We start from the raw sequence: 24225 nt of genomic DNA, 5'->3' as shown, positions 1-24225 counted from the left end.
TGGGCCCAGAGTGCTCCGATATTGTTACGCTCTGGGATCCTCCTGAAGTTATTTTAGCCAGTATTTTTGCTCCGGGTATAGCATCTGCTCAAGCTCTCACTCAATTAAGAAAATTAGCTTGTTGGACAGGAAAACAAATAAACATTACGACAAACATATTGTCAAATCTAGCCATGGACTTAGAAGGAGTCCGGCATGCAGTTCTCCAAAATCGAGCCGCCATAGATTTTTTACTCCTCGCACAAGGTCATGGGTGTGATGAGTTTGAAGGTATGTGCTGCATGAATCTCTCGGACCATTCTAACTCCATTCACAAACAATTGGCACAGTTGAAAAACAATATGCGAAAGTTACAAGAAACAAGTGATCCCTTTACCAACTGGCTGGCGTCTTTTGGGCTATCTCCCTGGCTTGTTACCCTAATAGAAAAAATTGTTTTGGTGGTGGTTGTAATATTATTAGCAGTATTGCTTTTACCATGTATTATGCAGTGCTTACAGAAAATGATATCGAACGCTTTTAATCATAAAATGGCTATGCTTGCTGTTAAAGAATCACAGAATCACAGAATCACAGAATCCCAAGGGTTGGAAGGGACCTCAAAAGATCATCTAGTCCAACCCCCCTGCAAGAGCAGGGTAACCTACAGTACATCACACAGGAACTTGTCCAGTAGAGAGCCTAACAGCAGAATGGCTAAGTAACAAAGGGCATGATACCGTGCAGCTGGTGGAAATGTAGGCCTCCAGGGCACAGCAATCTCGTGGTTAATGTTTACCCTGATTTGCTTAAGAAACAGGATATGCATCTTGCTGAGATAGCGCAACGGTATCTTGCTGAAATAGAACAATGGTCTTGCTTGGGCAAGCTGGGACATGTCGAGACATGTTGAAACAAGAAGTGGTCACAGTTACCTAGAGACCCCTGCGTCAGCACAGGCTAACCAATGATTTTGCTGTATCTTATCAGACAATGTAACTAACCCTGCAAGCTATAAAAGTGGATGTATCTTGCTAAATAAACGAGACTTGCTGACCATGAGAGCATGAGGCTTGTCTCCCGCGACTCCAACAGCTACCCAAACCCCGACAACAGATACTGCAGCCACTCCAACCACAGTGATAATCAGTGCAGCTAAACCAGAGGACCAATTTGCGCCAATATTGGTTGTCCCTGTAAGCAAGGGGAAAAGCAAAGAAAAAGACAAGAAAGATAAAAAACAAGGTGAAGAAACAATGGCAATGCACTTACTACCTGATCAGCATCTGATCAGGAGTCATCATCGCATGAATCAGAGGAAGAAGAAGAGGTGACTTCTCGACCCCAGACCTCAACTGAGCTACGGAATATGCGAAAAGATTTTACCCGTCAACCAGGGGAGCACATCATCACCTGGTTGCTCTGATGCTGGGACAATGGGGCCGACGGTCATGAACTAGACGGCAGGGAAGCCAAGCAGCTGGGATCACTTCCTAGGGAAGGGGGAATTGACAAAGCAATTGCAAGAGAGAAACAGTCTCACAGCCTTTGGATGTGGCTTTTGGCAGCTGTGAAAGAAAGGTTTCCATACAAGGACGACGTTATGATTCATTCGGCCAAGTGGACTACTCTAGAGAAAGGTCTCTGAGGGAATCAGCCATTGTAGAGATGATCTATCGCATCAAGCCGAATGCCGGGGATGCACCCATAGATCCAGATGAAGTCGAATGTACACGATCCATGTGTCAGAAATTTACATGGTATGCACTGTCATCACATGGCTATTCGTTGGCAACAGTAACCTGGCATAACATAGTACCACTAACAGTGGATGAAATGATTCATAAACTCCAAGAGTTTTAAGACAATCTCACCCCTTCCATCACTTCAGCTGCCGAAAAACCTTCCCAGGAGTTCAAACAATCGAGAGGCGATCTATCTGATCTATCCAGCTTCCCACATGTACCAACACAAGTCTCAGCTATTTACAAAAGGAGTCCTTCTGATTGAGAGAGAAGATATAGGAGGTACACGCCATAGGCCACGTTATGGTTTTACCTGCAGGACAACTGAGAAGTGAATCAGTGGGAGGGAAAACCTACCTCATCTCTGGAGGAGCAGGTGTGTGAATTGAAGAGGAGAAGAAAGGTCAAAGATGATCATCCCATGAAAGCTGCGACTTCAGTCTCGGATGAGCAGGTTCCCAGATGGAGCGGAAGAGCTGATATTACTCCAGCTCCGGTGATAAAGAAGAATAATCCCTTTCTACAAGACTTAAGTGTCCAATGTTGTGATGACTACTAGAGGGGCCCTGCCTCCAGCCAGGTGGAGGTAGGGGACAATCAGATTTACTGGACTGTGGATCAGATGGCCTGGCACATCAGTCCCACAGAAGTATAAGGCTCTAGCAGATATCGGTGCACAGTGTACCCTGATGCCATCAAGCTGTCGAGGGGTGGAACCCATTTGTATTTCTGGAGTGACAGGAGGATCCCAAGAGTTGACTGCATTGGAAGCTGAAATCAGCCTGACTGGGAGGAAATGGTAAAAGCACCCCACTGTGACTGGTCCAGAGGGTGCATGCATCCTTGGCATAGACTACCTCAGGAGAGGGTACTTCAAAGACCCAAAAGGGTACCGGTGGGTTTTGTTTTTTCTGCTTTGGAGACAGAGGAAATTGAGCAGCTGTCCACCTTTCCTGGTTGCTCACAGGATCTTTCTGTTCTGCTGTCCTGGGTTTACCAGGAGCCATTTTGCTCCTTCCTAGTAACTGGTGCAAGCTCTGTGTTTTGACTTCCAGCCTGGGCAGAGAGCTGATAACACCGATTGTTTTCAATTGTTGTTAAGTAATGTTTATTCTGGCCAAGGACTTTGTGAGTCTCATGCTCTGCTGGGGATGAGGGGAGGCTGGGAGGAAGCAGAGACAGGACACCTGACCCAAACTAGCCAAAGAGGTATTCCATACAACAGCACATCATGCCCAGGGAGGTAACTGGGAGTTACCCGGAAGGGCACACTCTGTCTTCGGGGTGGTCGAACTGGTTCGGCGGTGGTATCGTATTCTCTTGTTATTTTCTCTTATCAATATTATCATTGGTGGTAGCAGTAGTGATTTGTGTTATACCTTAGTTACTGGGCTGTTCTTATCTCAACCCGTGGGAGTTACATTCTCTCAATTCTCCTCCCCATCCCTGCGTGAGCGGGGAGGGTTCGGGGGGGTGAGTGGATGAGCTGTGTGGATCAGTTTAAACCACAACATCTGGGAATCCTGAAGGTCGAAGAACAACAAGTGCCAATCGCTACCACAACAGTGCACCATCAGCAATATCGCACCGACCGAGACTCCCTGATTCGCATCCATCAGCTGATCCGTAGACTGGAGAGCCAAGGAGTGATCAGTAGGAACTGCTCACCCTTTAATAGCCCCATACGGCCAGTGCGAAAGTCTAATGGAGAGTGGAGACTAACAGTAGACTATCGTGGCCTGAATGAATTCAAACCACCCTTGAGTGCTGCTGTACCAGACATGCTAGAACTTCAGTATGAACTGGAGTGAAAGGCAGCCAAGTGGTATGCCACGACTGATATTGCCAATGCATTTTTCTCAATTCCTTTGGCAGCAGAGCGCAGGCCACAGTCCATTTTTACTTGCAAAGACGTCCAGTACCTTTGGAACTGACTGCCCCAGGGGTGGAAACACAGCCCTGCCATCTGCTATGGACTGATCCAGACTGCACTGTAACAGGGGCAAGCTCCAGAACACCTGCAATACATTGATGACATTATCGTGTGGGCTGATACAGTGGAAGAAGTTTTTGAGGTAAGAAGTTTTAGGAAAATAATCCAAATTCTGCTAAAAGCTGGTTTTGTTATAAAATGGAATAAGGTCAAGGGACCTGCACAGGAATTTCAATTTTTGAGAATAAAATGGCAAGATGGACATCACCAGATCCCCACAGATGTGGTCAGGAAGATAACAGCAATGTCTCCACCAACTAATAAGAAAGAAACATAGGCTTTCTTGGGTGCTTTGGGGTTCTGGAGAATGCACATCCCAAATTACAGTTCGATTGTAAGCCCTCTCTATCATGTGACCCGGAAGAAAAATGATTTTAAATGGGGCCCTCAGCAACAACAAGCTTTTGAGCAAATTAAACGCGAGATAGTTCATGCAGTAGCCCTTAGACCAGTCCGGACCGGGCCAGATGTAAAAAATATACTGTACACCGCAGCTGGGGAAAATGGTCTTACCTGGAGCCTCTGGCAGAAAGCTCCAGGGGAGACTCAAGGTTGACCCCTCGGCTTTTGGGGTCAGGGATACAGAAGATCTGAGGCCAGCTATACCCAGCTGAAAAAGAGATACTGGCAGCCGATGAAGGCATTCAAGCTGCTTCGGAAGTGATTTACACTAAAGCATAGCTCCTCCTGGCATCCTAGGTGGCCATTCTGGCCTGGATGTTCAAAGACAGGGTCTCCTCTACACATTATGCAACTGATGCTACAGGGAGTAAGTGGGCTGCACTAATTACACAACGAGCTCAAATAGGAAATCCCAGTCATCCAGGCATTCTAGAAGTCATCATGGACTGGCCAGAGGCCAAAGATTTTGGAATCTCACCAGAGGAGGAAGTGATGCGTCCTGAAGAGGCCCTACCATATAATAATAAACTGTCAGAAAGTGAAAAGCAGTATGCTTTTTTTACTGGTGGGTCCTGCCGTATTGTGGGAAAGTATCAGAGATGGAAGGCAGCTGTATGGAATCCCCTATAACAAGTTGCAGAAATTGCTGAAGGAGAGAGTGAATCGAGTCAGTTTGCTGAGGTGAAAGCCATCCAGCTGGCCTTGGACTTTGCTGAACCAGAAAAGTGGCCAGTACTTTATCTCTACACTGACTCATGGATGGTGGCAGATGCCCTGTGGGGGTGGTTGCAGCAATGGAAGCAGAGCAACTGGCAATGCAGAGGTAAACCCATCTGGGCTGCTGCACTGTGGCAAGATATCACTGCCCAGGGGCAGAACCTGGTGGTGAAGGTATGCCATGTACATGCTCATGTACTCAAGAGTTGGGCCAGTGAGGAACACCAGAACAACCAACAAGTGGATAAAGCTGCTAAGATTGAAGTGGCTCAGATGGACTTAGATTGGCAGCATAAAGGTGAATTATTTTTGGCCCGGTGGGCCCATGACACTTCAGGCCATCAGAGCAGAGATGCAGCATACAGATGGGCTTATGATGGAGGGGTGGACTTAACAAAGGACACTATTGCCCAGGTTACTAATGATTGTGAAACGTGCTGCAATTAAGCAAGCTAAATTGTTAAAGCCTCTTTGGTATGGAGGACGATGGCTGAAGTACAAATATGGGGAGGCCTGGCAGATTGATTATATCACACTCCCACCAACCCACCAAGGCAAGCGCCATGTGCTCACCATGGTGGAAGCAACCACCAGACGGCTGGAAACGTACTCTCTGCCCCATGCCACTGCCCAGAACACTATCCTGGGCCTTGAGAAACAGATTTTGTGGCGACACAGCACCTCAGAGAGAACTGAGTCAGACAATGGGACTCATTTCTGGAGCAACCTTATAGACACTTGGGCCAAAGAGCATGGCATTGAGTGGGTATATCATATCCCCTACCATGCACCAGCCTCTGGGAAAATCGAACGGTACAATGGGCTGTTAAGAACCACAGTGAGAGCAATGGGTGGGGCAACTTTCAAGCATTAGGATATACACTTACCAAAGGCCACCTGATTGGTCAACACCAGAGAATCTTCCAAGAGGAATGGCCCAGCCCAGTCAGAACTTTTACATATTGTAGAGTGGGGCAAAGTTCCTGTGGTGCACATAAAGAATTTGCTGGGGAAGACAGTCTGGGTTATTCCTGCTTCAGGTAAAGGCAAACCCACTCGTGGGATTGCTTTTGCTCAGGGACCCGGATATACTTGGTGGGTAATGCAGGAAGATGGGGAGGTCCAATGTGTACCTCAAGGGGATTTGATTTTAGGGGAAAACAACCAATGAACTCAATTGTATTCTGTTGCCTGCTATGTAGCACTTTTATAGCCCACCAACTAGATGTCCTCAGGTCACCAGCGACTGGCCCTGACTTCCCTCCGACCATCATCCCAACAAAGAATGAACTTTGATGAAACCAGACAAGTTTTGCGGTATCATCAGCAGGCAACGATCCAACACTGCACACTGGCTCTCCTACTCTGAAAGGCTGTTACAAGAGATGGAGCCTGACATCATGGAGCAGATGGACTCAGCAGCTTTATAGGGATTGGTCCATGCACTAAGGAATTGTCTGTGTGTGTGTATATATATATATAGATATGTATATATACAAGATAAGAGTGATGTTATATTGAAAATGTGGAATATGAGCATGATGTGAATGGTATGGAATAAGGGGTGGATACTGCTCTGGGTTCAGCAGTAGCAGTAATTTTTCTCCTTCTTAGTAGCTGGTGCAGTGCTGTGTTTTTGACTTTCAGCCTGGGAACAGCTCTGATAACACTGATGTTTTTAGTTGCTGCTCAGTAATGTTTACTCTGACCAAGGACTTTCTGAGTCTCATGCTCCGCCAGGGAGGAGGGGAAGTTGGGAGGAAGCAGAGACAGGGCACCAGAAACAAACTAACCAAAGAGGTATTCCATATCACAGCAAGTCCACTATGTAAACTGGTGGCAGTTACCTGGAAGGGTTAGGTCACTGCTTGGGTAGGGCTGTGTATCACTTGGCAGGTGGTGAGCAGGTGTATTCTCTTCCCTTTTTTTTTCCCTTTATCATTACTATTATTGGTGGTAGCAGTAGTGGTTTTGTGTTATACCTTAGTTACTGGACTCTTCTTGTCTCAACCCATGAGAGCTACATTCTTTCGATTCTCCCCCCCATCCCTCACGGAGGGATGGGGGGAGGAAGGGGGGCTGGGGTAGTGAGGGTGTGGCTGCATAGCTGAGTTGCTACCTGGGCTTAAACCACGACAATTATGCAGAATGAGAATTAGAATCCTCTGGAGTGAACTCACCATGGTAGGATCCTGAAACATACAGATACTTGTTTAAAACTTCTTTTCTTTTTTTTTTTTTTTTTTTAAAGTGTAGCATCAGACTGTTTTGTTAAATCTAATATTTTGCTAATGAAACAGAGTGAACACTGATCCAGAATGGTTATACGTGGAGGCACTGAACTGGAATTTAAGAGTTTCAGGCTTTGAGTTTTTGTTTCTTAATGTATAGTTTTCATCATTTGTGCGGAGTCAGTAGCTGTGATCTTCCATATAGGCAGTACTTAAGGCAATTAGTTATTTTCTAATTTATATTCTAGTTCTGAGAGAATTGATATAAATTTGTGATGCAGATAACTCCCAGATTTGAATGACTGAAATTCTTCATAAATCTGACTACTGAATCTCAGGAACTTGTTTTTAATTTTATAGATATCAGTTCATGTGAAGGAGTTTTTCTATTGATTTCCAACCTGTGTATGAGAAACTTTATTTATCTTATCGTACCTGAGCCTGAAAAAAAAAAAAAAGGTACTATTTTTTTCCCAGGAAAAATCATTCATTCAATTGTTCAAGAGTGTGTTAGTCAATTGGGTTAAAATCTTTCTACCAAGGACTGCTGGCTGGGAACAAAACTGAAAGTAGAAACATTGGATGGACTATTGTTCTGGCAGAAATCTGCAAACATAAAAATCTGTAAGGGGAAGAAAACTCTATTTTACATTAGTATCAACACTAGCATGGAAGTCCATGGTTCACGTGAAATAATGCAGAAATGAAGGTTGGGTTTGAGATTGAAGGAGGTTAAGTCTGTCCTCATAACTGGAATTTACAAGTAAACAGCATTGGCAATTCATATTGCAGTCACATTAACTCCAAATTAATTCATCTTGATTAATGTTGTCATGATAAATAGCAAAGACAGTATTAATGATAAGCCAATTTATTGCAGCATCTTACTGACTGGGATAATATTTTGTAAAACTGACATCAGCATTCTGTATCTATCTCTGCTATTTATATAGACCTAGATGCAGAACAATTATAGGATGACTGCTAAAGCTCTAAAAATGTAGGCTTAATGAGTTTGGCTGTTTCTGTGCCTGGCTGCAAATTCACTGGCACATTTCAACAGGCTTAGGGCATGCCAGATGAGTTTCAATAGCTTAATTTTGTAAACTTGTGTTATTAGTTATCAGTATATTTCTGCTCCTGAATGTAGACTAACTACTGAAAAGTGGTGGGCCCAACTTGGATACTTTAGGAGCCATACATATAGAAGTTACATACGAATCAAGAGTTCTCTTTATTCACATTGATTGCCATTGGATTTTAAGAGATACTTCAGCCTCTTTGAAGTCATCTAACCCGCTCAGCAGGACTATTAGATATGGAGAAAGTTAGACATACAGATTACCCTGCAAGACTGACATTTGAAACTCAAATGTATGTGGTGTCTTCCATTTCAAGAATGAAACAAGTATCTACTCTAAATGATTATTTTTAGTGGGAGGAGTTATACATTTACATGTGTAATTTTAAGGAAGTTTTCTGCTAGCTCCTGATGTTTTAAATCTGCAGTCTAAATTCTTCAGGAAAAAACAAGTTCCTGAAAGACAGTAAAAGAGTCTGTTTGTGTCCTTGAGTGTATTCTTCCTGTATTAAATGAGTAATCCCTTTACACTGCTATTGCAAACCACCCAACATCAGATATGAGAAAGCACAGAAGATACTGAAATTTGTTTCTAGTATTATGTTATTATCCTGATGAATGAAGCATGGAGATAATCTATGACTGAGAGGCGTCTCAAAGCATATTATTGTTCATGTAGTTGCTCTAGAGTTTAGCTGGCCTCACTGCTTTAGGGAAGGATTTTTTTTAGATAATCTAGCAGTACACAATTGTACTTTTTAAATATATTTAATGGTACATTTTAATAATGTCACATGAAAGAATTCCCCAAACCATTCCAGAATCAGCTGCTCAGTGTGCACTTGTTCAACAGCACAAGCTTTAAGTGAAAAAATAAGAAATACAAAATTCTTCACATTCATCTGCTTCACACATTAGATTGTCTTTTTGAGAATTCTCACTTTGATAAGAGCAGTATAACCTGCAGTTCCTTTTTCATCAATATTATTTTGTTGCTGGACAGGGAGGGAAGAACCATGAGGAGAGGTGAGAGACAATGCAGAGTTCTCTCCAGATCTCAGTAAGGCCTTACTACAAATGGCTCAACTCCTTCAATAAGACACAATAAGAAGAGGAATATAGCTAGTGAGTAAATTTTACATCTCTTCAGATGCTGTGCACCCCATATTTGTGCAGCATCAGAAAAAGCCTGGGTGGATTTTCCCATGGTGTGCTGCACAGCGTGAGTGCTGTCCATGGAGAGAAGCTCTCCCTTGTGGTCACTTGATCTATTAGATAATTTCCTTGCAAGAAAAAAACTCTTCCTAAAGGATGTTCTCATGAGAACTTTCTTGCTGCCGTTTAAAATAAAGGTAAAGCCAAAATAAAGGTAAAGCCATGCAGGCTGTGTAATCCTTGGTACCAAGTGGGAGCTGCCTGTGCGCTCCTCTGAGACAATATGCTGACTGAGGCTATTCTGCAGCCAAGTAATCTGTGCAGAAGACACAAGCCTGAAAGCCACACTGTAACATGCAGCATAGGCCTATAGTCTGCTCAGCCTTACTGTTGTGTGGATTGCTATCTCCTAAACATGCAACAGTATTCCAATCTGATCAATGCAATATCCTGTTATCATTATTAAACTTTGTCAAAATTATAAAAAAAAATCAGAAAATGTGTTGTCTTTGGATAACCTTGCAGTTGTGTACATGTGCTATGAAAATCTATAGATCTCATAGAACTCCATCTCATTTTGAATAAGCCTACAGTCCTCTTAGAGAGCTAGATGGACAACAAGGCTGAAGAAGTGTTATGATAACTGAATGTGTTTTGGAATGCTTGGAGGTGGAAGAATACAAGAAAAGCTTATCTTTCTGAGAGCAATTATTTCTTACCTTCAAAAATCTAACTGTAAAAGGCAGTAGAAAAGAGATCTGCCTGGTCTATACTATAGTTAGAATTCCAGACTGTAACTCCGGTTTGCATTTGAAGGGGCCTTAAAGCTCATCCAGTTCCAACCCCCTGCCACAGGCAGGGACACTTTCTACTAGACCAGGTTGCTCCAAGCCCCATCCAACCTCGCCTTGAGCATTGCCAGGGATGGGACAGCCACAGCTTCTCTGGGCAACCTGTGCCAGTGCCTCACCACCCTCACAGGGAAGAACTTCTGCCTGAGATCTCATCTCCATCTCCCCTCTGTCAGGTTAAAGCCATTCCCCCTTGTCCTGTCCCTACAGGCCGTTGTCCAAAGTCACTCTCCTAGTTTCCTATAGGCCCTCTTTAGGTATTAGATGATTCTTACAAGGTCTCCCCAGAGCCTTCTCTTCTCCAGGCTGAACAAGCCCAACTCTGTAATCCTTCAGTAACAGGTTCTCCTATTAAATCTTTTCCTAGTTTGCCTAACGCACTTTTTAAGCAAGTTCTTCCTCCTAAAAATCTGTAAGCAAGAAGGTTCCTTTTGGAGATCGGTATAGCAGGCCAGGACTGAGATGCAAGACTTTGCATCATCCAGAATTTTCCCTTTTTCAGTCCCTGCTACCGAAGGGACAGATGGGTACAATTGCTTACTGTTAGTGAGAATATGGGCTTCTAAGGCAAACAGGCGGTTAGAGCTTTTGCTCAGATATAAGTAGACATGCACTGCTTTAGAACTTGCGTCACTTTTTAATCCCTTAATTAATGGAGATGCAGCCTATGCAAAGAAGTATATTTTATTTTCTGTTGACTTCCTGACCCTTTCATAAATCTGAATGGATTACTGTTTGAACTGGTGCTTCTTTTAGAAAACAATATTGACTAAAAAATGCACAGCTACAGAGAATCCACCCTTAGAGCAGCTGATTTTCCTAACAGGTAATTTACTCTTTGTTAAACAATGGGCATTGTGATCTAGGCTGTACTAATCTACATTCAGTGATAACTACTGGAGAACAAGGTAACCTTCTGGTTGATGGCTACCAGATGACATTGCCCTCTTTCACTCTTCTTTTCCAAGTTTATGTTCTTTTTAGGTTGTTACAGTAGCTCCATGAACTTCTTTTATTGTAAGGCTCTCTTCAATTATCATTATCAACATTCACTGATTTATGGACACCATTGTTACAGCAGTAGTCAACAAGTCTCAAATGAGATGTCATATGCTCTCCTTAATCTTCCTCAGTGTTCTCCTTTTTGCTCATCCAGGGATAACACTTTTTTATTTTGGGCACAGCATACCACTGAGAGTTCATTCATCATTATCCATGAGTTCTTTTCAGAATCTTTGTTTCTCACAGTACATTTTACCAGGATTGATTTTGTGATTATGACTTTTTTCTTTTTTTTGTTACTTGATCTTAAATATGGATGTATCATAACATTATTAGTCTATTTTGTTGTGTTTAGCTTTCCAAGAGATTCTTCAGAAAGGCTTTGGGAGCAAACATCCTCTAATTTAGAATATGACCATTGCTGATCCTCTCAATAAGTGAGAAATGCTCTCCCATATTTCAAAGACATCACCCCAGAAACCTACCATTTTGACAAATTTGACACTTGGAGCTACCATGACAACAATGACAGAAGCCAGAGAATCTGTTCACCCATTTCTGACAATAACCTACCCCATATATTTAAAAATATAGCTAGCAGGTAGCATGGACAATTAGGAACAGATTTGTAAGACTATAGTATTTGGTGATAAGGACCTGGCATCCACAGTGGAAGGATTTTGATTGGAATTACTTCAGATTTGTTTTAATTATTTGCAATAAATGAAGTTGGCACTTTAAAGGCACCTAGTAACTCTGACAAAGACATGCTATTTAATAATAAAAAAAAATCTTACTTCAGTAAATCCCAGATAATTACAACCATTATAATGACATAAACCTTTCCAAGACTTTTCAGTAATATGAAAGAATAAGAATATATTCTTATAAACAGGGCTTTTCTAAGCTTCTTTTTATCATCTTTAGGTGTGTAATTGGACAGCTAAATTACTTATTTTCTCCATGTTTCTTCATGCTTTGATTAATTTTGTTGACTTGCCCCAAACTTGACTACTATGAGCTGTTCCCTTTCTGCCACTTTTTAGTTCTCTTTCACTAGAAAGGCTTTGTAGATTATTCTAGCCTACTTCTTCCTTAAAATAATACAAAGCTCTTAAATTTCAGAGGAAACTATTACTGTTTTAGTCAATATTTCACAAATCAAAACCCTTTCTTCGTATCTTTTAACAAGTCAGATATTCACTTCTTTAATCTTATGAATTCTATCTGTCTTGCATACTGGTGAGTGTTGAACTAGTACGAAGATAATCCTATAATCTTCACCTTTTCTATTTTGACAATCAGAATTGTGTGAAATTATGATTTATATCCAAATCAGAAATTTAACCAGAGATCTTTAATGCATGGATTCCAAGCTACTGACTTCAAATGCACAGAATTGTAGAGTGACATCTAAGATTCCGGGATTTTGAAAGTAACTGAACTATCCTGCCTTCTGCTTCTTACAAATTGTACACTTCATAATTTTAAAAAATCTTGTCTGAATACTCAGAGGTCTTTAATGTGTTTGATTCCCATATGCTGTAGACTGAGCAATTGATCCACAGATTTGTTAGTTGAATATTTCACCAGTCTCCCTTTCATTTAAGCAATTGAAATTCCAAAAATGTCTGCAGTTTCTGTACTGAAACATGCTGATGGCTGGATAGCCTCTGAGCATTCTAAAGTCCCTCATCCCAATGTCACCTTCTTATCTGTTATGCTGCTGGAAATTACTGACTGCCAGGCAATCTCCATTACTATTTGACCTTTTGAGTGTGTTTATTTTCCTTGAATCACAAGTACTAAAGTCCTCAAGCTACTCAGAGATTTCAAGGACTGAAGTTGATCAATAGAGTTATTGCTATAATCAATCTGTGTGTTATCAGATTTATCTCTCATTAGTTAGGCTTAGGCCTTCCATTATCCTTTCTACTGACTGGCAGAGTCACCTGTGGTATCCTTCAGTCCTGAGCGTGTGTGTGTTTTTGAACAACCATCTTTCAGCACTGAATAAGGAGAGCTTGGGTCTCATCAGAAGTCAGTTTCCTGTTGTTAATAAGGGATGCACTGTATGCGTGAGATAGACACTGGTATTTGCATGCATAGAAGTGATAAGCAAGCACTGTTTCAGTCTAATTTTCCAAACTTTTTTTTTTTTCTCTGTGTAATACAAAACCAAAGAAAGCAAAATATGACTTAAAAATATGAACGTTAAAATACATTTATTCCTCATAAAAGTTAAATATGGCAGTGCCCAAGGTGGTATTTTGTTTTCAGCTTTTCTAATTTTTTTCTGAGGGTGCAAATTTTCTAAAAACTCCCAGCTGCTTTTGGCTTGTTTTTCAAGTATTTAAAGAAAAACTTATATCACCTTGCATGTGCCCTTCTATCGTCCTACATGGTCTATGGCTATTTCTTCCCTTAACTTAATCTTGCCTTCAGAAATTCTTCTGACACACTAATTATTAGATACACCTAAACCAAAATATCTCTCCTACTGCATCCACACATGGCACAGCTAAACCACCTTCTTACAGCTCTGGTGCTCGATGCTATGGTTTCATATCTCATTTCTTCTATTCCTTTTTCTAAAGATGTAAATAGCAGAAATGAGTAACAATATGAAACAGAGTAGGTAGACAGAGGAGGAGGGCAGTGTTGTGCCAGTCTAATACAGCCCCCCTTTCCCCCCCCCCCGCCTTTGTACAGTGTTTTTACTTACTGAATTATTATACTGAGTATTAAAAAGAAAGAAAAATGTTCTACTTATAGTTATTTATGGTAGATTCACTGGGGTTTATTCCTGGGCAAAACAATTTTTGACTAACAGTTTATCAATTGAAAAACATGGAATTCAGCAGTGGTTAAAATTATTTCTGAATACTGGTCAAATTCAGGCAAAAATTTTAGATTACAAAATGAAGGGAGAATTTTGACCCATTTTTATTTTTGTTCAGAGGTCTCAAGATTAAATGGATCTAAATGTAGTGTCATAAGGATGAAAAGTATACTTCTACTAGACTAAATGCCAGTTGTGGCAGATTGACCCTGGCTGGACAAGAGATGCCCACCAAAGCTGCTCTGTCACTGCCCTCCTCAGATGGGCAGAGGAGAGAAAATATAATGAAAGGCTCATGGGTTAAGATAAGGATGGGGAGAGATCATCACAATTACCATCCCAGGCAAAACAGACTCTGTCTGGGAAAAGTAGTTTAGTTATTTAGTTATTACCAACTAATTCAGATTAGGATAACGAGAAATAAAACCAAATCTTAAAAACATAATTCCCCCACTGCTCCCTTCTTCCCAGGCTCAACTTTACTCCCAAATTCTCAACTTCCTCCGCCTGCCAGCCGTGCAGTGTGGGCAGGTTTGTCATAGCTGTGAGCAGAGGCAAGAGGCCTTGGACAGAACTCGTGCTCCTTGGAAATAAAGAGAGCTTGGGCCTTAACGTAACCAGAGCGTCTGGGGAGGCATATTAGGGAAGTAAGATTGTTGATGCTATATAGTTTTATAGTTAGAAACAGGATGCGAAACCACAGAATTAAGATGTTGAAAAGTTGTGGTCGGCAAGCAATCTTTAGCAAGTCGACATTGTTAACTTTGAATGTTAGAACGTTAGCCAATGGAATTGTTGTTGCTAGGCTTGTGATGTAAGTTAGCCTTTGAATGTTAACCAATGGAATTGCTGTATCTAAGGTTCTGAGGCAAGCTGGAGGAACGAGATTGGTATATAACCCACTGTATGCACAATAAACTTTGGCAATTGCTTGATGATATTGATCGTTTCTGCATTGCCCGTGACTCCCACGTCAACAAGTGACGCCCGAACAGGGACCCTCAGATCGGTAACTCACAGAGTCGAGTTTGAAAGCCCGACAGGAAAAGAGGGGGCGGAGAGACGGCCGAAAGCAGCACTGCCCCTGCGCTGGAAGTCAGACGTCTGTGAAAACTTCGGAGAACTCACTCTGATCAGGTGAGCTGCCGGGGAGGCGATGGGGCACTCGCTATCCAAAGAGGAACAGGCAGTGGTGAAGCTCCTCCAACATATTCTCTCTAAGAGAGGTTTGCAATATGATTGTGCCGCTTTACAAGAGCTGTTAAAATGGTCCCGTGGTCATGGCTTTATTCCCACTGTGCAAGCTGCCTTTGAGATCTCCAAGTGGGAGCGCATAGGACAAGCGCTGTGAGATGAGACCAGTAAAGGGACAAATGAAACACAAAAGCACTCCACTCTGTGAAGGATGATGTTAGACACTTTAAAAGAGATGGAATCTGAACGAGCGGTGGTGGCGTCTGTACTTACGGCCACCGTCCCCCCTCAGACTCAGTCAGGAGCAGGCGCTGGCCCGACATCTATGGCGTTTGCTCCTCCTACTGTGCCTGCAACTGTTCCCCGGAAACTGTCACAACTGGCGGGGAAGAAAAAGCTTCAACAGCATCACAGAGCTCAGTAAGAGTAGAAAGAACGACCCCTGGCGTCCCAGATCCAGAGGAGGGAGTCTGCATTGGACCCTGGTTTGGGATCCCGGAATCAGAACCGGATTTATATCCTCCCGACTCCGATTCTGATTCTGACCAGTTGGTCTGTTCAGCTCATCGACAGAGGATAGCTGGCCCGGCAGACGAACAGCTTCAACTGATCCTGAAAAGACTGGAAGCTTTGGAGACTGGTGGAGTTTCTGGGCCATCTGCTCCACCCTCGTATGATGCTTTTTTGAAGGAAGGGATTCTGGGGGAGGAATCGGGGAAGGGATTGGGAGGTGGGAAAAATCCGGCACATCGTTGGCGCGGGTTTATCAGGGATGCAATTGTAGATGGGGAATTTGCTGACATGGGGGCTTCTGCTTACCCAGTGTTTACCACCCAGCAAGGGGTAAAGGAGTAGGAGGCTCTTGATTTAACAATAGTTAAGGAGGCTCGGCAGGCAGTGACTATATATGGATTGAAATCGTTTTATACTCAGGCCATAATTGCTCATATATTTTCGGCTTATATTTTAGCGCCATATGATATGCGGTTGCTTGCCCAATTGTTGCTTGCTCTGCATTTGCAACTTTGTTTTTTTGACAAGTGGGATCTAGCCTGCCAGATGCCTGCCCCACGCCTCCCCCGACCACACTTAACACCCAATGGCGCCCGGAGCCCCCCCCGCCCCCACCCCGAGGAAGGGGTGAAGCCAGCGGTGCCCAATGGGGGGGGGTGACGACACACGATCGCCAGTGCGCCCTCTGCCTGCAGTGCGGGGACGCGCATGTTAATAAGATACAGGTTGAGACGGGGTTGGATGATTGGTTAAAGAACCTAGGAGTTAGTGGTTGGCTTAAACCATTGATATATAGTTTGTTTCAGTTATTTTTAACGCTTATAGTAATCTTGTACATACGTTGTGGAATAGTTGCCTGTGAAAGAGCACTGGTTGCAAAGATGATGTCCAAGGTATGGCTTGTTCAGCGGAGGATACCATCGGAAGGACTTCTCAACGCATTCATGGAAGAAAATGGACATATATATGAACAGATATATGAACTGGAATGAATGCCTCTGTTCAAAAATCAAAAGGGGGCTTTGTGGGCTGTATCTAAGGTTCTGAGGCAAGCTGGAGGAACGAGATTGGTATATAACCCACTGTATGCACAATAAACTTTGGCAGTTGCTTGATCACATTGATTGTTTCTGCATTGTCCGTGACTCCCGCGTCACCAGTGCAGGGAGATAGGAATGGGCGTTGTAGTCACTTCATTGCACGTTGTCTCTGCTGCTCATTCGTCCTCAGGAGAGGACTCCTCATACTCCTCCCTTGCTCCAGTGTGGGGTCCCTCCCATGGGATACAGTCCTCCACAAACTTCTCCTACATGAGTCCTTCCCACAGGATGCAGTTCTTCATGACCTGCTCTGGTGTGGGTACCTTCTACAGGGCAGGGCCACATGTTCTGCTAGGAGCCTGCTCCAGCATGGGCTTCCCAGAGCTTCCTTCAGGCATCCCCTGCTCTGGCATGGGGTCCTCCATGTGCCGCAGGGGGATATCTGCTCCACCATAGACTCCACAGGCTGCAGGACAAGACCTGCTTCACCACGGACCTCCACGGGCTGCAGGGGCACAGCCTGCTTTCACCATGGTCTTAACCACAGGCTGCAGGGGAACCTCCGCTCCAATGCTTGGAGCACCTTCTCCTTCTATATTGGCTTTGGTGTCTGCAGAGCTGTTTCTCTCACGTATTCTCACTCCTGTCTTCTCACTACCGCTGGTGTTGTCAGGGTTTCTTCCCGTACCACCACCTCCCCTCTTAAATAAGTTATCCCAGATGTGCTGACACAGTTGCTGATGGGTTCGTCCTTTGCTGGCAGTGGGTCCGTCTTGGAGCCCGCTGGCATTGGCTCTGTTGAACATAAGGGAAGCTTTTAGAAGCTTCTTCCAGAATCCACCCTGCTGCAAATACTTTGCCACACAAACTGAAAACACTAATATGTATATATCATTTAACCTGTAATTTTGGAGGGAGAGATTATTAGAAAACAATGACTGAATTTTATTAAGAGTTATTTTGAGAACATATCAACCTTGGATTAGAAATAATAGTTTGTTTGCACATTTTCACCTTGGTCACTCTTTGCATATAAGTAGTAGACTCTACTTTTGACGGAGTTCAGAGGTAATAAAGCATCCTGGATTCTCTAGCTCAGTCAATAACCAGTCTCAGACTATTTTGTAAAATGGACCCTTTGTTTGCTGTGCTTCTTTAGTGGTGTCTAATAGGAACAATATCAGCTTGACAAGAGATGTTTACCTAAAACTAATGTTGGCCTAACACATGAAACATAGATATGCATTGAATATGGATAAATGCAAATAAATATGGATGTGAAAGTGCAATAATGAAATTCAAGGACATTCCAGCTGCATGGCAGTAACCTTCTATTTATGTATTTTTCATCCCAGCTGAATTTCCAAGCTAACAATTTGGATGCCTTTTGGCTACCCGTTCATACTGAAGTCTATTTTGAGCTCCATATAGAAATTGATCCAAATTTTCAGCTCTTACTGTAAGGTTAGAAGCTAACAGTGTATAAGAACAATGTCATTGTATTTCTTTTCATTCACCTTTTACATTTATTTGCTATATGTAAGTATCCATTATTTTTATTAGATCTGTGTGATGGTTTAAACACAGCTGGCAACTAAGCACCAGGCAGCCGTTCGCTCACTCCCCTCACAGTTGAATGGGGGAGAGAACTGGAAGAGATGAAGCGAGAAAACTCATAGACTGAGATAAAGACAGCTTAATAGGTAAATCAAAAGCATCTTGTACAAGCAAACCGAGCAGTTCATTCACCACTTCCTATGGTCAGGCAGGTGTTCAGCCATCTCCAGGACAACATAGCTCCATCACACACAACAGTTACTTGGGAAGGTAAACCAGATAAACCTCCTCACCCTGTACATCCCTCTTCCTCTTCCTTTTTCTTCCCTAGCTTCATATGCTGAGCTTGATGTCGTATGGTATGGAACATGGGGTCATCTGTATAGCCGGATTTTCTCCCAACACCTTGTGCATCCCCAGCTTACCTACTGGTGGGGTGAGAAGCAGAAAAGGCTTTGACCTTGCAGTAAGCACTGCTCAGCAATAACAAAAGTATCTCTGTATTATTAACACTGTTTCCAGCAGAAATCCAAAACACTGCTCCATACCAGCTTCTATGAAGAAAATTAACTCTATCCCACCCAAAATCAGCAAAATGTTGTTGAGGATTTTCTATAGTCTATCCAGCAGATCAACTTACTAGCTTCTTGTGTTTGTATTTGGTGGTATTCCTCAGATCATAATTTACTATTTCAAATGATGCCATTCCAGAACTATCATTAGCTATTGGGAAAATTGGTGAAACTAAATTATACAATTACATTTTTTACTTTCTGTCCCAGCTAATTTTGAAATTTCAGGGTATATTACTAGGATACCAGAGAGAGACTCTTCAGTAGGGACTGTAGTGATAGGACAAGGGGTAATGGGTTTAAACAGGGGAAGTTCGGGTTAGATATAAGGAAGAAGTTCTTTACTCTGAGGGCGGTGAGGTACTGGAAGAGGTTGCCCAAATAAGTGGTAAATGCTCCATACCTGGTAGGGCTCAGGGCCAGGTTGGACAGAGCCTTGGGCAACATGGTCTAGTATGAGGTATCCCTGTTCATGGCAAAGGAGTTGGAGCTAGATGATCTTAAGGTGCTTTCCAACCCAAACCATTCTGTGATGCTATGATTCTAACATTGAAGAGCATAATTCATCTTTCGAATATTTTGAGATTTAAACATGTGCTGTCCAAAAATAAGTTAGTTGATTATACTTCTTTCATGGTTAGCAGAGAGATATCTAATGATCTTACTATAGCTAGGATGAGCTATCTTCTGGAGCTACCTATTTCACATCATTAATCATAAAGGGAGCCAAAGTAAATAACTAGCACTTATAAAACTAGCTTTGAGAAACTGGGCATCCTTCTATACTGTGAAAGTTTCTTAACTTCATTTTTCTTCTGAGAATCTAAATATATTATGACCATCATAAACTAATTTTGAAATAGATTTCATAACTCAGAGGATTATAATGTTATTTTTTACTGTTAGAGATGCTGATTTTTACCATCAAATTTAGAAGTAATGTACCTAATTATTGTTCTAATGCTTCTTCTTTTTTTTTTTTTTTTTTTCCTGAAGACAACCGGTGTTGTAAAAGTCCCCAAATCATTCTAATGACTCTGTAGAAGATACCTTATTCTCTTCTGGTACAATTGGCAATATAATTGTGTCTGTCCAGGAGGCTCACAGCTTATTCTTTACCTCTTGAATTCACAAGGCACTATATGCGGTAATAAACTGCTGGTGACTTCCTGTTCAGACAGAATGAGGTAACAAAGAACTAACTTAGCCAAACACTTAGTGTAACATGTAAAAATTACCTACATTTTGATTAGTCCCACTGTGTTTTCAGAAGAATTGATTAAAATAAAAATACTTTGGAGGCAATTAAAGCTTGAAGCTTAGCTTTATTTCAGTTTTCACTATTTTTCCCCAAATACAATAAGACAAAACCTTATTACATTCACGTTTCTGTTAAAACCAGGATATTATTTCATGTTGGTTGCTGTTTGCTATTTGATTTCAGCATCTTTACTGAAGCTCTGCTTGATGTACAATAATGTGAGATGAGAAACCCGATTTTTAAAAGAAAAAGATCTCGCTGGAAATTGGATGTAGTAAGGTTGGCAGCTCCTCAAATGGTGCAGGAAAATATGCTAAATAAGGTCTTTTGCAGAGCTAAATAAAACTTGAAATGTAGCCAAGACCTTGTTTCATGAGGCCTATTGAATACAAAGAATGTACTTAGTGTGGGAACTACTTTTAAGTAGCTGCAAACATATGAAAGTATGGAACTATTCTACTGTGTTAAAATCAAAGTCTGTCTATGTTTCTTATAAAGTATTGAAAACAAGTTTATAGAACCATGCTTTATTTTAGTTATTAACATTATTTCTTATTGTAATGTTTTTATCTTAGTGAAGTTTTCATTTGTCATAAACCAGGAAGTTTTCTTGCAAGAGAATCTAAATATACTTCCAGAACAAATAGCCGTATCACCTATTCCTGTTTCTTGCAAAGTGAACCCTTAAGTAAGTTATGCTTAAATACAGGACTTCAAGCCTAGAGGAAAAAAATGCAATTTTCTCACTTCTCATGTTCTAAAAGTAGCATCTTATCATCTACTGCAAAAATGTTGTCCACAAGCTACTGGATGTGTGGCATGGACAGAAGTCCAGCAGCTGTAGAAAGCATTAAACCATCCAGCTGCTTTTCTTCATACACCAGATGGAAAAAACAATTGTGATAGAGAAAATAGAAAAAGAAGCATGTAAGTACTTCGTGTTGAGTTGTACTCAAACAAAATTCTATAGCACAGTCAGGTTAATAAAAATCTGGGAGCTCTGCTCTGGCTGCCCTGCTGGTGGCCAGCGTGGGCACCCAGACAGAGCAGATGACAGGGGAGGCTGCAGTGCAGAGCTCAGAGCGTAGGGGGTGCCTGCACTGGTCTTGTGAGGGGAGGGTGCACAATGGGCAGGGCTGCACTCGGTGCTCCCTGGTGGAGGTCCTGCAGCGGGTGGCTGAGCTGCAGAGTGCTATCAACGGGCTGCAAGATGTCAGGATAGCTGAGAGGAAGCAGGGCTGCTTGCTCCAGCCCCATACTGTGCAGAAGTCTCAAGCTTCCCCTCCAGCTCATGAAGGAAAGAAGGAGGTCACTAACCTGGGAAGCTGGGAATTAGTGACAAAGAAAAATAACAAAAAAAGGAGGAAAAGGACAATTAAAGGCAAGGGGCTTCCTCCTAAATCTGTTTTTCCCTACGCAGAACCACTTTGCTGTCCTGCAGGAGGCTAACGAGGAAACGCACTGGCACCACAAACAGCCAGATGATGCACAGGTAAAGATCTCTACTGCGCTATCAAGAAAAAGTGGTGGGTCGTAGCAGTAGGGGACTCTACTTTGAAAGGGACAGAAACACTCGTCTGTCGGCCTGACCCCGTCTCGAGGGAGGTGTGCTGCCTGCCAGGAGTACGGATCAGGGATGTTACAGAGAGGCTGCCTGCTCTAGTAAGTTCCATGGACTATTACCCACTCCTGGTGATCCATGTGGGTGCTAGGGATATAGATAGTAGTAGACTGGGGACCATAAAGAAAGACTACAGAGCCCTGGGAGAGGTGGTTAGGGGCTCTGGAGCTGAGATAGCACTGCACTAGCTACTAAGAAGGAGAAAAATAACTGCTACTACTGAACCCAGGACAGATAGTCTTTTCGTCAATTCTCCAGGACACAGGGGAGGACCAAAAAAAAGCTAGGAGGATTGGCCAGGTTAATAAATGGTTAAAAGGGTGGTGTCATAGTCAGGGGTTTAGGTGTCTTGAACACGGGACTGAAGTCTGCAGGCCAGGTCTACTGGGGGCTGGTGGAGCTGGTCTGATGATAAAAGGGGAAGAGCAGGTTTGGTAGGAGGCTTGCAAGACTGGTCAAAGAGGCTTTAAACTAGATGTGTTGGGGGAGGGGGGCATCATTCCATCCCAACACACCCAGTCAGTTGCCAACACCTATAATAAATGCTTGGAACAATGTAGATATATTCCAGCTGCTCCAGCCAACGAGACAGCTTCATTTGGAGCTCAGCTCAGATGCCTCTATAGAAACGCCCGCAGCATAGGGAACAAACAGGAAGAATTAGAGATGTGTGCATGTCTACGGGGGTATGATATAATAGGCATCACAGAAAAATGGTGGGATAGCTCCTATGACTGGAGTGTTGGAATGGAATATGTTAGGGATAGGCTGGAGAGTATGGAACTCTGGGAACAGGTGAGCAGTTTACAGAGAGTTTGTGGGTCAGGGTTAAAGGGAGAACAGTGATGGGAGTCATTATTGTGGGGTTCTGTTATAGACCGCTTGATTAAGAGGAATCGGTGGATGAAGCACGCTATAGACAGATAGGAACAGCCTCACGCTTGCAGGCCCTTGTTCTCATGGGGGATTTCAACCACCCTGACATCTGTTGGAACGATGGCACTGCACAGCACAAGCAATCCAGGAGGTTCCTCGATTGTGTGGAAGACAACTTCCTTCTGCAAGTAGTAGAGGAGCCAAGAAAGAGAGGTGCCATGCTTGACCTTGTGCTCACCAACAGGGAAGGACTTGTTGACAATGTGGTACTCCAGGGCAGCCTTGGATGCAGCGATCACAAGATGGTCGATTTGAGATCCCCAGGACAGTGAGGAGAGCGTGTAGCAAGCTCACTGCCCTGGACTTCAAAAGAGCAGACTTTGGCCTCTTCAGGAGCCTGCTTAGTAAGGTTCCATGGGATATAGCCCTGGAGGGCAGGGGGGCCCAAGACTCTTGGTTGATATTCAAGGATCACCTGCTACAAGCTCAGGAGTGCTGCATCCCAGCTAGAAGGAAGTGCAGCAGGAGGGCCAGGGGACCTCCTTGGATGGATAAGGAGCTGCTGAGGAAAATTCAGATGAAATAAGAGGCTTATAAAAAGTGGAAGCAAGGACAGGCGGCCTGGGTAGAGTACAGGGATGTTGTCCAGAAAGCCAGGGACCAGGTAAGGGAAACTAAGGCCCAGTTAGAATTAAACCTAGCCAGGGATGTTAAGGATAACAGGAAGGGATTCTACAGGTACGTAGCAAACAAAAAACAGACTAGGGACAAAATAAGACCCATGAGGAAGCTTTTGGGAGAACTGGCTACACAGGATTTGGAGAAGGCTGACGTTCTGAATGACTTCTTTGCCTCGGTCTTCACTGGCAAAGGCTCTGACCACACCACCCAAGTCTTAGAAGGTAGACGCAGGGACTGTGAGAATGAAGACCTTGGGCCCACTGTGGGAGAGGATCTGGTTCGAGACCATCTGAAAAATCTGAATGTGCACATGTCCATTATACCTGATGAAATCCATCCGTAGGTCCTGAAGGAGCTGGCGAATGAAGTTGCTAAACCACTGGCCATCATATTTGAAAAATCATGGCAGTCAGGTGAAGTTCCCGACAACTGGAATAAGGGAAATATAACCCCCATTTTCAAGAAGGGGAAAATGGAAGACCTGGGGAATTACAGACCACTCAGACTCACCTCTGCGCCTGGCAAAATCTTGGAGCACATTCTCCTGGAAGGCATGCTAAGGCACATGAAAAACAACAAGGTGGTTGGTGACAGCCAGCATGTCTTCACTAAGGGGAAATCCTGCCTGACCAATTTGGTGGTCTTCTATGATGGGGCTACAGAACTGATGGACAGGGGTAAAATGGTTGATGTCATCTACCTGGACCTGTGCAGAGCATTTGACACTGTCCCACACAACATCCTTCTCTCTAAATTGGAGAGATATCAATTTGATAGATGGACCACTCAGTGGATAAAGAACTGGCTGGATGGCCGCACACAAAGAGTTGTGGTCAATGGCTCGATGTCCGGCTGAAGACCGGTAACGAGTGGTGTCCCTCAGGGATCGGTGTCGGCACCGGTCTTGTTTAA

General features: G+C 43.1%; 1 long non-coding RNA gene across 1 annotated transcript in view; it reads left to right on the top strand.

The window, feature by feature from the left end:
- The first annotated feature begins 679 nt into the window (after nt 1–679).
- Nucleotides 680–24225, top strand: part of LOC136017676 (uncharacterized) — an 829506-nt gene continuing 805960 nt past the window's right edge. The window contains exon 1 of the long non-coding RNA XR_010614037.1: nt 680–1073. This is a non-coding gene — a long non-coding RNA (uncharacterized LOC136017676). The remainder of the gene's footprint in view (nt 1074–24225) is intronic.

This window comes from Lathamus discolor, chromosome 6 (genome assembly GCF_037157495.1).
Source record: "Lathamus discolor isolate bLatDis1 chromosome 6, bLatDis1.hap1, whole genome shotgun sequence".
Taxonomy (NCBI): domain Eukaryota; kingdom Metazoa; phylum Chordata; class Aves; order Psittaciformes; family Psittacidae; genus Lathamus; species Lathamus discolor.
The sequence above is the reverse complement of the archived record's forward strand: the minus strand, read 5'-3'. Positions and strand labels throughout refer to the sequence as shown.